Below are 16256 nucleotides of genomic sequence, written 5' to 3'. Positions count from 1 at the left end.
CAATTAAACAATATTAGTGTAACAAGCAAATCTTTCGGAACGATTCCTAAAACTGGGGATTATTTCACCCTTTCGTATTCGGCTTTATTCATCGTCAAAGTTAAATGTCAAGTAAAAATTAATATTAGGTACGCGGCAGACAAAAATAATGGCGGAGTCTGAGCCCAGGTTTTATCTATTGCCGCCCGGGAGCAATAAATCATCGGAGCGTTTGTTTAATGCAAAATAGAAAATGGAAAATTCGTAAGTTATTCAAATTCTTGCAGATTAATTAAAATGTTAAACGAAGCTCCCGTATGACGTCAAAAGCAAGGTTTTTCTAATCAAATTTCAAAAACACATAATTTTAGGTTATACGACACCCATGTTTTTTTTAAGTCGGATGAAATTAAAAACTACGACAGCAAAAAATCTTTAAATGGATATTTTGTGTTCAGCACGTTTTATTGTTTGGTTTTCATGAAGTCTGGCTTCCGGCACTTAATTAGAACGAAAGAAGCGCTTTGTCGTGTCTTTATTTTAAAGTTGTCAAAGCCCTAACTGCCAGATAAAAGCTTATCGTTGTTTTTAGTTGCGAAGCCAGCTATTCAGTTGTTTACCCACTTATTTTTAAGTATATATTGATAAGGCATCTTAACCCCAGTTTTGTAAAAGAGAAGTGTTTAAACTTTAATTGTAAGTACTGATACCCAAAGTTTTGTTTTGTTCAAGAGAGTAAAACCACAAGTAATAATCATATTTAGACTGAAGTTAAATAGTAAAATCGCTCGGAAAAATAATGATTTTAATTCCATGATTAAAAATCCAGCTTTTAGAATAAAAATGGTGCGCTTTTCTGGATTATTCTCTTCAGAAAGGGCCGCCCTTTGCCGTAAGCAATTTACATCAAAGCGGACTTATTTTTCCGGAGCATTACCATAATAGTCCGCCTTCGGCTGCACAAACTTGAGAAATGCACTTTTTCATTAGCATATTTCCTTAAGATGTCTAAATAAAATCAAGCTTTATTCAACCCTAAATTGGCCGCGTTCTTAATAAAAGAAGTGATTATACGGAAAGGTTGACTTATTACTGCTTCAACTAAAAATTCTTTTGTGCAATAATTGAGCAATAATTCAAACTTCAATAAAGATTTATGCAAATTTTACAAGGATATTTGCTATGACAATCTAGTCTATCAGTTTAAGGGACACAAGTAGGACGGTGCAACAACCCCTTAACCCACCTTCAAAACCAAACCAAACTTAAGCTCGGTTTAAAATACGACTCAGCTTCACTTAAAGTTTACTAACCTGTACGAAATGAGTACATTTCTCCCGTGGTTGAATCTTCCTGTAAAATCTGTGTGTAATTCGCATTATGCGAAACGAGGGCCTCGCACAATGCGATGTCACGGGCCCTCCATAAATCACAGCCACAATTAAATCAGTTAAGCAATGGTTAAACGCTGTCAACTTTAGTAGGGTCACCTGGACGCGATATGTCATGCATCATGTACCCAAAACCGACGATGTAGATTAGGAAGTGTTTACTATGTTTTAAGTTGAAGTGATAAGGAGAAATAAAGTCACTGTTAAACACTAATGAAAATGGTTGTTGCAATTAAAATAAATATTGAAGAGAATTGGACAAAGTTTGTAATCAAAGCAAAGTGTTGCAATGCTCTGTCCGTAAATTGAAATGTCTTGACTTTTGGCATCGTTCCTTTAAAAACCTACTCTTGGTGAACAAAAATTATGTAGACCGGACCTAGTCTTAATAGGTCAACAATAAATATGAAAAATTTATTGTGTTTGGTTATCCCTCGTTTGGCAGCAGTTCTGGAAGTCAAAAAGAGCCAAACACACCACCCTTTTTCAGCTCTACTCAATCACCCGAAAGTGTCACACAAAGTCGCAGCGGGGCGTTAAAGATAACAACTCATTCTCTATTTACATAGGCTACCAGCGTGGTGGCGATGCAAAAGGGATCTTTATTTACGAATCGTCGTAAATTAAAAATGATGATACCGACATGGAGTATAGTGAATTGTTTGTTTTTTATTTCGGGCATTGTATGGAAAAAGTGCGACAGCTGGCTTTGGCCAGATAACTATCGAATGACTTGGGGTGGTTTATTTAGGGCTTCAAGTCGCCAAACACTTAAATTAGTGCGGTCGAAGGGTTAAGTTACGATTTATCTTTTTAATTGCCCATTCAAAATGTAGAACAGTTGAAATAATGTTCTTAGTTTGATGATTTATATCTGCGACACTGCAATCAAGGTAAAATATTATTTAATTTCCACAAGATTGCAGATTGAAGTAATCTTTCTAACTAATTATGTTTGAATCTACTTAATTGACTGTCTTTAGAGTATTGGTTTTATACTAATAAAAATATTACATTGATCAGTAAACTAGTGCTGTAAGAAACAAAGTCTGTAATTCCATGAGTGCGTAAAATGCACTAGAACATGTGTGATGAACTGTACTTTACCTACCACCTAGTGTAAAGTCCTGTTTTTGTAACTCACGTAACGTAACGTAACGTTTTTCATGAAAATAGTATATTTTCAAATGCTAGAGCTAGATAGGATGTAATGCTTTGTTTCATATAATTATGTTATCTTATTATTAGTGCTGTTTTTATAATAATTCTGTGATGACCTTACAATTGTTAAAAAAATGGCATATCTGTTTTCGTGCTTAGATAAGTATTATACAGGGTGTCTAAAAAGTCTGAACATTGCAAATATCTCAAAAACTACTAATTTTATGTTTTTAGAAAACAAAACAAGTTGATTTTTGTTCTATCCTAAAACTTGTGCTCTTTTTTACAACTGTGGGTAAAGCAGATCATTCTGTAACTGAAACGTGTGTAATATGCGTAATTGGCTATTTACACTAACGATCGTAAGTAAAAGATCAATAAAGCTGTTACGTACAAAACAGGAACTTTTGTTTTTTTCAGTTGAAAATCCATAACAGAATTTGCTGTTTACAGAACGCTTACTGACAATTTGTAACAAAGTCAGTTGAGTACAGTTAAGTGAATATTGGAAAATTCTTCACGTTCCGCTTTGGTTTCATTACTTATATCTTCAGAAGATTTCTTATGAAGCTTACACAACAAATGATAATGTGCTGTTCGTACATAAAAATAAAGAATTTTGTGACTCTCTCTTCTTAATTAAGAAATGGAGGGTGGTAATCCAATCATAAACATAGGGCGAGCGAAATGTTTATTTTGTTAAGGAAACGAACGGCCAACGGTGGTGTACTAATTAAAGCAAACGTAAGCTTCGTTAAGTCGATCGCCTCGGGTACGAGCTAAATCCAGGGTTACTCGGTTATAAATGACGAAATCGATTCATCGGTTCCTGTATTCGATTCGGAAAAGAATCGAAATCCCCACGTTTGAGATAGTTTTTATTACCTGAAACCTTTGTTGGGCACTCCGGAAATTCCGGCAGAGTTTCCACTATTTTATCGCCCGGATAATTGAAGACAAACGGCGAATGCAAATTGTGCGCTTTATTGGCGCTCCTGCTATGCTGTTGTTCTTCTCTGTGACACCTTTAATAGGATTTTCCTGTTTCTTTGAAACATTCCCTACCGTTTTAATAGCTGACAATCGGGGGTTTGAACTTTTTCTACTCTCTTGGTTTTTTATCGGGAAAAAATTTCATTTGGCAAGCGAGATTGTCTTTCTGGTCTTATGGCACAACCGGGAATACCGTGAATTGTTTCATTGGTCTAGTTGCTTTACTATGCTTATTGCAACGCGGCTTTAACGACTCCTTTCGGTTTTGAAAACATAATGAAAATTTGACATTTAACGTTTCAATTCTGCAGTGGCAGATTTATATAAGTATCTTCTATTACTAGGAAACAAACCCATACAATTTTTAAAGTAATACTGAAGATAATCCCATGCGTATTAAATGCACAAAAAAACACATAATCTAATACTAGATTTATTTTATTATTATCAGTTATTTTTGTGTGTAATATCTGAAAATTGGAAATGACTACTAAACTACATTCAATGTAATATGTTTTACGAAGCGCGAGTTCAATCTGTTCTGAGTTTATTAATAGCAAACTAATATAAAATATACCACAAGGGAATTAACTTTACCAATCCAATAATGGTTTGTGTATTCTATAATTGTATTTTAAAATATAATATAATAATGCGCTCTTTAATAGGGTAATCGGAATAACCTATTCAATTCTCTTATTAAAACTAGATGCAAATGAAATATTATTAAGAGGTTTTAGATGTAGGTAATTTAAAATTATGTTATTTATAGATTTGTTAACTTTGAATTGCTCCTCAACTTACTAAATTATATATTAAATCAGAATTTTTGCATAATTTCCAAGATATCAGCTAGTTTGTAGGGTGGCCAAATTCATGACAAATAGACATTCTTAAAGCCTTTGACTTTGAAATTCTGTTTGTTGCATTGTACATGTTTAATGTTGGAAAGTAAGTGTTTAAGTGTGTTTTCTTTAATTGTTGTAAGAAAGTGTACAATTATTGCATAAAGATGATCAAAAAACAAGAAAAAAACACTGTTAAAGAAGTATTGTTTTTGGTAAGCATTAACTGGATTTATCAGAGATTTTAACTATGTACTTTAAAATGGGTCGATCCATTATGAGCCTGATTATTTGCTACTAAATCTACCTTTATATTATAAAATAAAATAAAAGATACTGAATTACGTTTTAGGCTTACAAACATTCCTATCAAAGATAAAACTATTGTTAACAATAATCTCAAGAATATTTTTACATAAAAGGCGTTAGTTTGAACTCTATTGAGTTGTCAACAATGCGTTACCACCTTGTTTGATTTAAGTTTTACTTTACAAGATTCGAAACAATAGCTGTATGGTGTTACCATTAGGTCTGCACGCCTACATGGTTGCTCTATATTAGCGCAGTAAATTTATCGAATGTCTCATTTACATGAAGTAAAAAGTTAATATTATGTAAATCGATTTTTAATGCGTCTATAGTAATTCACCCTTAGGTGTAATGTAAGAGTTGCCCTTTTGTGGGGAAAGTTTGGACTGAAATTTGCAACTGCATGCGGTCACGTAACCTCCGCATTAACGGTTATTTTTAAATTTTTGATGTCTGTAATTCAGTTTTAATAGAAAGGCCCTGTTCGTGCACATTGCAGAAACCCTGGTCACCAGTTCAGGAATATGAAAAATTAACTTTAAACCTCATTGGAACATACCTTACCAGTGTAAAGTTTGCTTTCATGCCATCTGCACATTTAGAGGCGCAAATATGATTTATATGGAATTTATTCACACCTTTTGTGATTAAGATATCAAAACTTTAAGGTATAAATAATGACCAAAAATGCAGAACACGTTGACTGCAACGGTAGTGTTGGGGAATTGTGATAATATCGACACTCCTGACTTGCCAAAATGCTGACAAATCGAAAAGAAACATCTGTGTGTCTATTGGAAAAGTAGTTTTTAAGATAACATCGTGCTTACGGGAAACGTTACCAAATCGAATAACGATGTAGTAAGTGAATATTTTACTGAAGCATTTTCCAGGAAAATCACGTTATTTCCTGCGTAAGTCAATCAATTAAATACCAATCCAATCAGGGAAAAATAAAACCCCGCCGGAATAATAGCCGTGTCTGTCTCGAATGACAGTCCGGCACTCAATTAGACGTCGAAGACGAGTTGAACTATTAATTATGTGGAATATCGTTGGGTGTGAAACTCAATCAACCGAGCGTGAGTCAGTGCTAGTCCTTAAGTAAATTTATTGCGGCCCTAGTTTTGTGAAAATGGACTAGTAAATTCCTGCCGGTCCTAAGGGCCGAAAGGGCCCTCTTAAGTGCTTCTACTGGACCTAACATGGCTAATAACACGTTGAAGTACAGCTCAGTGTAGTGCGTATTCTAAGAAAATGCTAGACTTACATTCTCAAGATCATTTTCTCTTGTTTGGAATTTTAGAGTGTGATTTGCTAGTTGGTAGTTACAATATATCATTATGTAAGCTTTAAAGATTTTATCGAACCAAAACTTTACAATTAGACAAATAAATCAAACGGCACATATCTTTCTCCCCAAACCAATATCGGTTGCCGCTTCCCTTAGGGTTGAAGAACAATTGAGATTGTCTTAGTCGGTTTATGCGGCAGAAACTTTGAGACAAATGCCGGAAAAGTTTGTTAGTATTATAATAATGTTCTAGTCAACCAGATTTAACCTTTTGCATGTACAATTTTACTTTAAGTTTCTTGGATATTACAGTGGTAAATAGTATAAATCATAATGATTTAAGACGACTTTTTGGAACCAATATTAACACAAGTTCCGTGTGAATTTAATTAACTACAATCTGTGGGCAATGGCAACGGAATTAAATATATTTTTGAGTAAAAGCAGGACATATCTGGTAGATTTGTGGGGTGCAGATCACGCAAAACCATAAACCATCTTGATAACAGTGCTAATTGGCTGTTTTAATGAAATCGCTTGTAAATTACGCTTAACACGAATGTGCCGTACTTTCAGGCATGACCCAAAACCTCAGCCTTACGCCACATACCTGAATTAAGGCTTCCTCGTTTAGGCTAAATATTTAAAGTTGTATCCTGGATATTGGCCATCGAAGAGGACTAGGTGTAAAACCAACCCTCGTCCCTTTGTCGCGTTTAATCAATTGGGTGCGCCACAGGAGATCGCACTTCCCCCTAAGCCAGATGTGAGCTCTTTGAGATATTACTCCGAATAATATTAAAATATCATCTACAGAGGTGAATTAAGTAGATCAATATCTCCAGTGGCGTAGCCTTAACAACGTTCAGGGTATTAAGACCAACTCGGGAATTTGTTTTGTATAAACACTTGCAGAGATGTAATTCCTAAGCCCCGCATGTAAGAAGTCAAAGGATTTGATCCTTTAAGGAGTTCTCTCCTTTCTTTCTCCCTCTATGCTTGCTTTCGACAATTCCAGTTAATCTTTCTTTTGATGTCTGAATTGAGGGGGTAAACCTCGTACCCCTTGGCTTCCATGCTTTAAAAACACTGATATCTTTGCCATGTTAAGACTCACTTTAAACCAAAAAACAACAGGGAACTAACGAGAGTTAACACTCAAGTGTTTGCACAAAACGGTTTTATTTGCATATCTAACAAACAAACTTTCGTCTTAAAACTAGCAAATCCGCATTTGCATTTAGAGTGGAACTTAAAAACTCAGCACTTTTAGTTGTTGTTCAATCTGTAAGGCTGATTTTGAATATTTGGGGGTGCGAAGGAGTTTTCCCCTCAATTACCAACCGATCTGGACCCTTTTGCGAGGGCAAATTTAATTTTGCCTCGGCATTAGTCCGCCTAACGAAGCTTGCATGTGTTTCGACGGAAATGACCGGACATTTTCACTGAATAGGCACTTATACACGATTTAATGTTTTATATATAGCTAGTTAGAACACCAAGTTTTGTTTCTAAAATCTCCCGTATATTTGTCATTTATCTAAAAAAACTTAATTTGAAATGCAAAACCTTTAATTGTCTGATATTCCAATTTATGTATTATTTCGAAAATTATTGTTATAAAAGTTTTGATAATTAAAATCACAAATTGTACTCATTACACCAACTTATAATGTTTTTGACAGGACTTTGTTCTAAAACCCCCACTACAAAAAACAATTTGACAATTTTAGAGAATACAAATAAATGAAATATTCATTTACGATGAGTATATGGACCTGCAGCTATTGGGTTTGTGTTTAATTACATGTTGATTAATAAAATAATTACTTGGATATTAAAACTTTTTTTAACCAAAAATGTAATAATTTAAGTTGTTTTTATGATTACAAATTTTGCTAGATGAACTTTGTTTTGTTATTAAACTAGGTATTTTAATGAGAGAATTAAAAAAGCATTTACAAATTTGCATTTTGCATTAAATAAAAATCAAAGGAAAGTGAGTTACTGTTAATCGTGATTGGTTTATAAGTTGTACGTACTAGTCATTGGTAAAAAGCTGGAAGTTTAAGGACGCAATCAAACTTTTTGCTAAGTAATCTCTTTAATAGTGTTGGATAAGATTGCAGATACTTTTCTTTCAGAAGAGAGCAGAAATAGTGATCAACATTGATTACTTTTTAATTTGGCGTTTGAAACTAGATAGTAACTTAGTTCGTTTACCAGGCTTTATCACTCTAAAAGGCTTTCAAAGTTTGGAAAAAAATACGTTCGACAGAAACTCTTAGCTTTAGTATTGGATTAAATCAATAACAAATAGGTTAGCTGTTGTTTCCAAACTCGATTTGTGTTAGTTCTGATTTGATTCCTACAAATTTTATAACGTGATCTTACCTTGTCATAAAATCACGGTTGTAGGGTAAGCAGCACCAACATGTAAAAGCAATTTTACATTTTCATCTTTTGTAAACTCGTTTATTGAAAAAACAATTTTAAATCGAAAATAAACGCATAAATCGTAAAGTAATTTTGGATAGCAAAAGGGCTTTTAATTTCGCAACATGCAAGAAAGAAATAAGAAAATATATTAGAAGTGGAGCGCGCGTTTTCCGCTCTTTATGTGCAGCAAAGGCGTCCATAAATCAGCAAACATGAATGGAAATCTCTGCGACAATATCTCCCGTACACCATGCGAAACCAATATCTGAAGCAGTTATAAATTTCAGCTTCTTCAGCTAACAAAATCTTATAAAATATGTCGCCTAAATATTAAAAGACTTTACGCTATCGCATACAACATTGGCATTTCGGAAAGTTGGAGCCGTCGTTACGCCACTGGCTTTTTGGATTTATCGGAAAATGAACATCCAACAGCGGGCGTGTGTTTAAAACCTTGGGCGTACTTTTACACTCGTATCATCAGGATTTTGGCCCGAATTCATATTCCAATGAAATATGTTGGCACCGACCCTATGAAGTTCAGAATAAGGGCGTGGTTTCCAAGTGAAAATAAAGACATAAATCGTAAAGTAATTCGGCAAAGCAGTGGCAGATTCCCGCTGCGAGTTTTAATTCAAAAATATTTTATAAGGAAATGTATTCAGTCGAAAGGGCCGTATTTTCTTTTCTAGCATTTTACGGGATGCTGCGTATAAATCACAAAAGAAAACGTATAGGACTTGATCCGTGCTCGTTGCGCCATCCCGAGTCCCAAATTCAGGCAATAAACAAGGCGCATTAAAACTATGCGGGTGACAATTTAGGTACATTACTATCTTCTGAATGGTGACAATTACGCGCTATTGTTCTATTAAAAATCTGTGTCCCCAAAACGTCTATTTTCTGGTCCTTTTATTAATTTATGGCTTGTAATGGCCGGACCGACCTTGTTTAAATGATCGCCGGAATAGATGGGACCCCCTATAATTATATTGCCTTCCTTCTGATATTAACACTATATCCCTTTCAGAATGTACTGGATATTTAATATCAGTTTCTGCTAGAGAAAAGACTAGTGGAGTAACTTTTTATGGTAATAATTATCAAAATTATTTAAATCCATAAAATATTAGGAACCAAATTATCAACATGGAAAATCTAAATTCTCCAAAACTACTAAACTCTTTGAAAAACAGTGTAGTGTCTTAGAGCCGTTTTAAGTCCATACATTTTACAATCATTTGATTCAAATTATTGCCACAATGAATTTGGTAGTAATTTTTACAAAAACACAGCAAAAACCGGTCGCATAATGAAAAAAAGAAATGGTTTCTACAAATACTATTAATAGAACTTTACTTAACCAAACTATTTGTAATTTTAAAAATTTTGTAATCTGTGTATGACTTATTTTTATTTTTTTGGTTTTTTAAAGGTTTGGTTACGGTCTGTTAAAAAACTTGCAATTTGGTCCTGCTTAACATTCAAAATTGGAAAATATTGATAAAATATGAAAATAATAATAGTATAATAATAATCTACTTTATATCACAATAAAAAGAAGGAAGACAAGCAGAGCGAGAACAAGAAAAAAACAAAAGAGAACAGGAGAAAAGCCTGATAAACAAAGAGCTAGAAATGGAGGATCTTGAAAAAGAGGAATATAGAAAAAAACTAAATTATGATTGATTTATTTGTTTTTCTTTTACGACAACTACCTCATCTGTGCCATCCCCACTTGGTTCTGACTCCAGGAATTTTTTTCTCTGAGCTGTAGCATGTTTCCTTAAAGCCTGGAACCACACTATGTCTTGAGTATTTGTTATTCTTTGTGAATATTTCTAATATTGCAAGTTACAGTTACTGTATTATTCTAGAAATATAGTAAAATCTGCTTTGCTTCACAACGACATTCAAAGACAACAAAAGTTAACAAAATTTGCCTAAAGACAAACAACATAATTTCATTTTTTTCTTTGTATGTACAGCACACATACATTTTATTTAAAAATTATGGACTACAATGTGCTCTAAAAATTTTTACATACAATTTTGAATGTGAAATATTGTTCAACATGTGACTCCTTCCAGATTCAAGCATGAGTAATGCGGTGACTTACCTTGACTCGTACTGACGTTAGCAGCACCAAATATCTATGAATTCATGCCTTTCAGAATTATGCTCTAGATGAGATGCCAAAAAGACTCAGATAAATTAACCAGAACTGAAACCGAATTGTAGAAATACACAAAATTCTTCCGAGCTCTCAAAGTGCTAGAAACTTCGAAAATTCCTCCATATTGCACTGGTTCCGGAAGATGAAAGAAGATTTAAGGATTTGGACTGCCTTCGGCTTGATGGAAATATGTTTCAATCTTACACTAGTTTCTAAGATAAAGCAAATCACAGCTATTATTTAGTTGTATATGCCACTGGACACGATTTGTCTTAAGCCTTGATTTACCATCAACTTGGGTTAGGCTGAACAAACATTTGTTAATAATGGAGTTTTAGGTTATTATTAGTACATGATATTGCGTTATAACAACTTTTCCTTGCATTTGTTAGTAACTTCTGATTTGTTTACTTGAAAAGTTATATGAAACCATAACAATGCGGACACGTATTAAACACCCTGCTGAATTTCCCGATATTCACACTTTATGACTGTGGAGTATTAAATATTCGAAACACGTCCAGATATTGTACCGTGCACTGGCCCGATTCCTGCTTTATTGCGTTGAATTATGCAGGATCTTCTACCAAGAACAAATTTCGGTCTAAATATTAAGTTCATAAAACTGCGGTGTTTACGTCTTTAAAGGCCCTTCGAGTAAATAAACTTTTCGACTAATCAAGGACGAAATAACAGATGCGTATCTTTGGATAACAAGGCAGTTCATTACTCATATTTCTCTTTCTCTAGTAGATACCCGGGGGGGTTGGAGGATGTTTCATAACTAGAGGGGATGCCGTTGACACTAAAAGATCACTGGGCAATGGTGCGCGGACAAACTGCACGGAAAGCTGCACTGTAAATTAGCTTATAGTGGAATTTAATTATTTGATTTCGAGTGCCGGGTAATTAATCATGGCTAAATGAAATTTGTGGCGTTTTATCGCTAAAGAACAATGGCTAAGGTGGATGATTAATAACGCCGCCGATAAAGAGATTAAATATTGCAATTTCCGACCTTCTGAATTTCCAGCGGTTATCGGGCTGTTATTAAACGGATTCTCTTCGTAGTTTTAGTTGAAAAATGTTCAGATGAACTAGTACAATGTTAATTAATAGACAAGAGCATAGCGCAAGAATACCTCTTTTTTAATTTCCGAAATAATTGCTTGATTTTAACCAAGTTTGTGTTAAATTTTTTTCTAGCCTAATTACACTGTATATACCGTATTATTCTACTAAATGATGGCTACTTAAAATAATAGAACATAATAATTCGGACATTCACCAGTTTAAATGGAGTTAAAGTTGACGCCTTCATTCCTTTACATACACCGCATACATTTGAATACAATTAATTATAATTACTGGTTGTAAGGCGTTAATTACAGTCCAGCATTATGAATTATGGCGATTCTAAATACCGTGTTACGCCGCCGCATATATCCAAGATAGCCCATTGTATTGTCTGTTTGGTTGGAAAACTATTATTAATGGCCTACATATTAAGTGTATGCATGTTAAATTCTTCTTATTGCAAGTCGACTAAACATTTCCGAACAAAAATTGATCGCGGACAAAGTAAATAATTGATTTACGTTTAAAGGCCATGAACAATTCCATAAAGACGTCTCCACTAAATTACGTTTGATTACACACTAAGTTCTAACAGTTCCATTAAGTATTAACGAATTTCTCAAAGGAAATTATCGAGTAAGAATAATTTGAAGCTTTTACGTTTTCGTTGGTAAAAAGGTTTTTGAAATTCTAATATTATTCATAAAAAAGATACAATATTTTTGTACTCAACCCAACTTGAATATTTTATGGAAAAAACTCTTTGCCATATCTGGATTATAAGTGGAAGGTAAGTAGTTTTATTTAACGACGTTAAAAATAAAAAAATAACGTAACATTTTATCTTCTCGGTAATAAAATCGTATTTTGTAAAATGTAGCAAAGCTAATTATATTCAACAAACCAGTAAATATTTCAGGACAAGCAATTTAGGATTTGTTGACTGGTGGCTTAGAAATAATGTTGTTTTTAATATTAATGCAGAAATAACAAATTTGTCTGATTGAAAGACAAAATGTAATGTATTTTCAAGAATTCTCTCGCAAGAAATTTTTGAAATTAGCTTAAAGGTTTAGATACATTAAGTCTGGAATTGTCTAGAGAAACTATAAAACAACCAAACAAAACCGGTTTAAGAATAGAAGCAGTGAAAATGTTAGCTAAGAGTAGTAATATAATTAATAAGAACTGGTTTTAATTAATTTAATTTTAGATTACTAGTTTGTTGTTCAATGATTATAAATTTTTTTTAGCTGATATTAAGTTAATAAAAGTTGATCAGGCATCATTTAAAATGAACTGACAAGATTTCTCTGCTACGAAAATGGAAAATAAGCTCAATAAATAAATGTCAAGTTTCCAGTTAGACATTTCCATTAAAATCGACGCGTGTATGATCGGACGAGAATTGATCTCGTGAAGACGTGTATCGGGTTTATTGAAATGCATCCGAAATGTGCATAGAACGTTTTGCAAAAGTGAACGGAGATTTTCTGTCCGTTTAAATTGAATTTTCTAGATTCCCGTTAGAAATGTATGGTACCTTAAATATAAAAGCCACAATGGTACCGCTTAAATTTGTTTGTTTTGTGCGAAGCTATCCAGCACGAGGCAATTTGCCGTCGCCGACAAACGACCCCCAAAGGGCCTGGCGAAAACGCTTTGATGTACAAATATTTATAGAAAAAGGAATGGCCAACGAAAAATCCGATTTTCTAGCCAAATACGCCCGTGATTTTGCTCCGAGTCTGAAAGCTAGACCGCAAACTTGTTATGTCTAAAATGGTAATCAGCTCGGAGTTTTTATAACAATATAATTGAATCAAAACCGTCCTTTGTCTCGGAGCTGATGTTTTTCGCTTTTGTGACAAAACTTTATTGGTTCACAATGAAATAGAGAGCCCGCGTTTGCTTAAACTTTAGGGTCTCCTTACAGTCGCTAATTCTGCTTAATATTCATGAATCGCTGGAGCTTTTTGGAAGCAACACAAACACTCGTCTGAGACTGCTTAGCGAGTTTGTACGTGCTTTGTTTGTCTAGAAATTACAAGTCCTCCTTCTGAGAACGACTGAACTCGGATATACCGAAACAAACTCGAAATAAATCACAAGCGTTTTACTCCCTGTTTAATACGTACCTAATCCGTAAATAAGTAGCGAGGCCGAGGCCCCACTTACTCTCCCAAGGGATATGTGGCCGGCCACTAATTGGGGAATAACCGTTGCCAGTCTGGGAGGAACACATGTGTTCCTGTTTGCTGCAATTTTGTTCCCTAAAGTTAGATGTTAATGGCTGTAGCTGAAGGAAAGGAACTTGAATGTCAGTACCGTGATAATTAACGGAAAATTTACTTTCCCAATTATTCTTACCACCTGGAAGTTTACCCATCGTCAATTACAACAATCTCAAATATTGTTCACTTATATGATTTGTTATGCATATCATCTTGGTGAATGGTTTTGATGTTATCAAATTGTTAGTATATTTTTTCTGAATTGAAAAACCTGGATAAGAGTTTGAAGGTTATGACTGAACTTCCATCTGAATAACTGAGTTGCTAAAGTTCATGAAGGTTTTGTGTCAATTAAATCAGTTCCAAGACCTCATCCAACATGATACATCAGATTGCTGAGGAAAACCAGTAAAACTTACTAGATTAAATAATTTCCAAAAAAAGAAATCTCTATTAATTTGTCGATCAACTAAGTGATTTTATTAACCGAGGGGATCTATTAATTCTTCCGGTTTTTCTAGTCTGGACTTTATAGAGACCAATTAATCAAAGAAAATACATGACTAGATAAATGTTTACGTTGGTTGTGCCGATCTAAAATCCTAATCTAAACAGTCATTTGAATACGTCTGAGACTAACAATACGATAATTGTTGTCCCCCTTAAACTAGACCATATAGATACATATCCAATATCGATATTTGAATGACTAATACAGTTTGTAATACCCGAGGCTCGAATACGGATGGCCATAATGTCAAAATCCATTAAAATGCATGAGCTATTTCCGTGTTCTACCTATTCGGGGTATTACTCTAGTTATCAAATACGAATATACCTCTACCTACAGTGGGTCCAATCTTAGCTGACTGAAAGACAAAATTATTAAGTTTGAGGAAGCTTTGCTCTCACCTTTTACACAGTAATTTTAACAAATAATAATAAAACAGTCTATTTATTTGATACATTTCAAATAGATATTGTTAATGTAAAGAAGCAAAATAATACCAAATTTGTTATCGTTGTGTGCAGCTTTTAAACAGATTTTTTTTGATATTCCATTAGAGAATACAAAATATTACCATTAACTCTCTAAACTAGTGTGAATGTTGCTAATTACATTTTAGGAATGGTTAGGAGCTTCGGATATGATGAACACGCACAAGATTAAAAGATCTGATTTTTTTTGCCTTTGTGTATTGATATTGTGTCCACTGTCTTTTGTACTAAAACAAGCGCGTGCTTTATCTACTTTTGATTGGTGCTCCGATTAAGTTAATTTATTTTTATCTAGATACTAGTTTAATACTAAGCAATTATTCGTTAATGGTATATTTCAACTTTCAAGCAAATCAGTGCTATTCAAACAATTATCAAAGTTTTTACTAGCTGAAATCATATTTTTTCTAATTAGCAGAGAACAGCCTGAAGAAACATGTTAATTAATCCAGCACCGCACCAATTTAAAGTTAGTCATAAATCTTTTCCATCTTCGAACTTCCATCAGATCTCATCTGCACTTTGCAACATTCGCTCCAGTCTAATATTTTTTGCAAAAAAAGCCTTCCAACTTCGAGCAGATTTCTACGATAAAAACGCCGCAAATTTATCGCTTTAAGTTGCTCCTACAATGCGGTTTCTAAGTTCGGTGCCACTTTATTCCTTTAATTAAACTATTTCTCTTAGTTTAGTTTAAACGCCCGTCACCTGTACCGAATTACCTCTGATTTATGGGTTTCGCTATCGGTTTAGGGTTATACTTGCGGAAAATTAGCGGTCGTAGACAAGAAATATACATACAGTAAGATAAAAGTCTCTCCCAATCTTCTATACTAAAGTGCTGTCACCTGATGACGAGATAATCTACCTCATCAGAAATTCGTCCCACGGAGTTTAATTTGCCACACACAACTCCTCCGGGAGTTACATTGTTCCGAAGTAAAGCTTTCAGGGCATTAAACTAGGCCAGAGTGATATCGTCGTGGGATAAGCCATGGATACACATCTAATCCAAATTCCTGTTTTTATGGAATCCTAAAAAAACCATCTCGTGTGAAAAAACGATTATTCTAGCCTAAGGAATTAAGGGGTTAGAACTGTAACACACATGTTTCAAGCAAGTAGAACATTTTTTCCTCAGCCAAAAATATCCCACTCTACGTCGTCCAGACCCCTATTAAGTTTTATATCAAAGAGCACATTTATCGTCTTATTTACATTCTTATACTGTAACTTAACCTACCATTCTTGGAGTGCAGTCGTAAACCACAACGAATTCAGATTATACATACAAAAAACTTAATGGGTTTTAAGTGTTTTGTTCTGGTTTTGGCCTTCTTCCTTCACTTTGATTTGCT

Source organism: Ips typographus, linkage group LG4 (genome assembly GCF_016097725.1).
Source record: "Ips typographus isolate SLU linkage group LG4, UJ_Ityp_2.0, whole genome shotgun sequence".
NCBI lineage: Eukaryota > Metazoa > Arthropoda > Insecta > Coleoptera > Curculionidae > Ips > Ips typographus.
The sequence above is the reverse complement of the archived record's forward strand: the minus strand, read 5'-3'. Positions refer to the sequence as shown.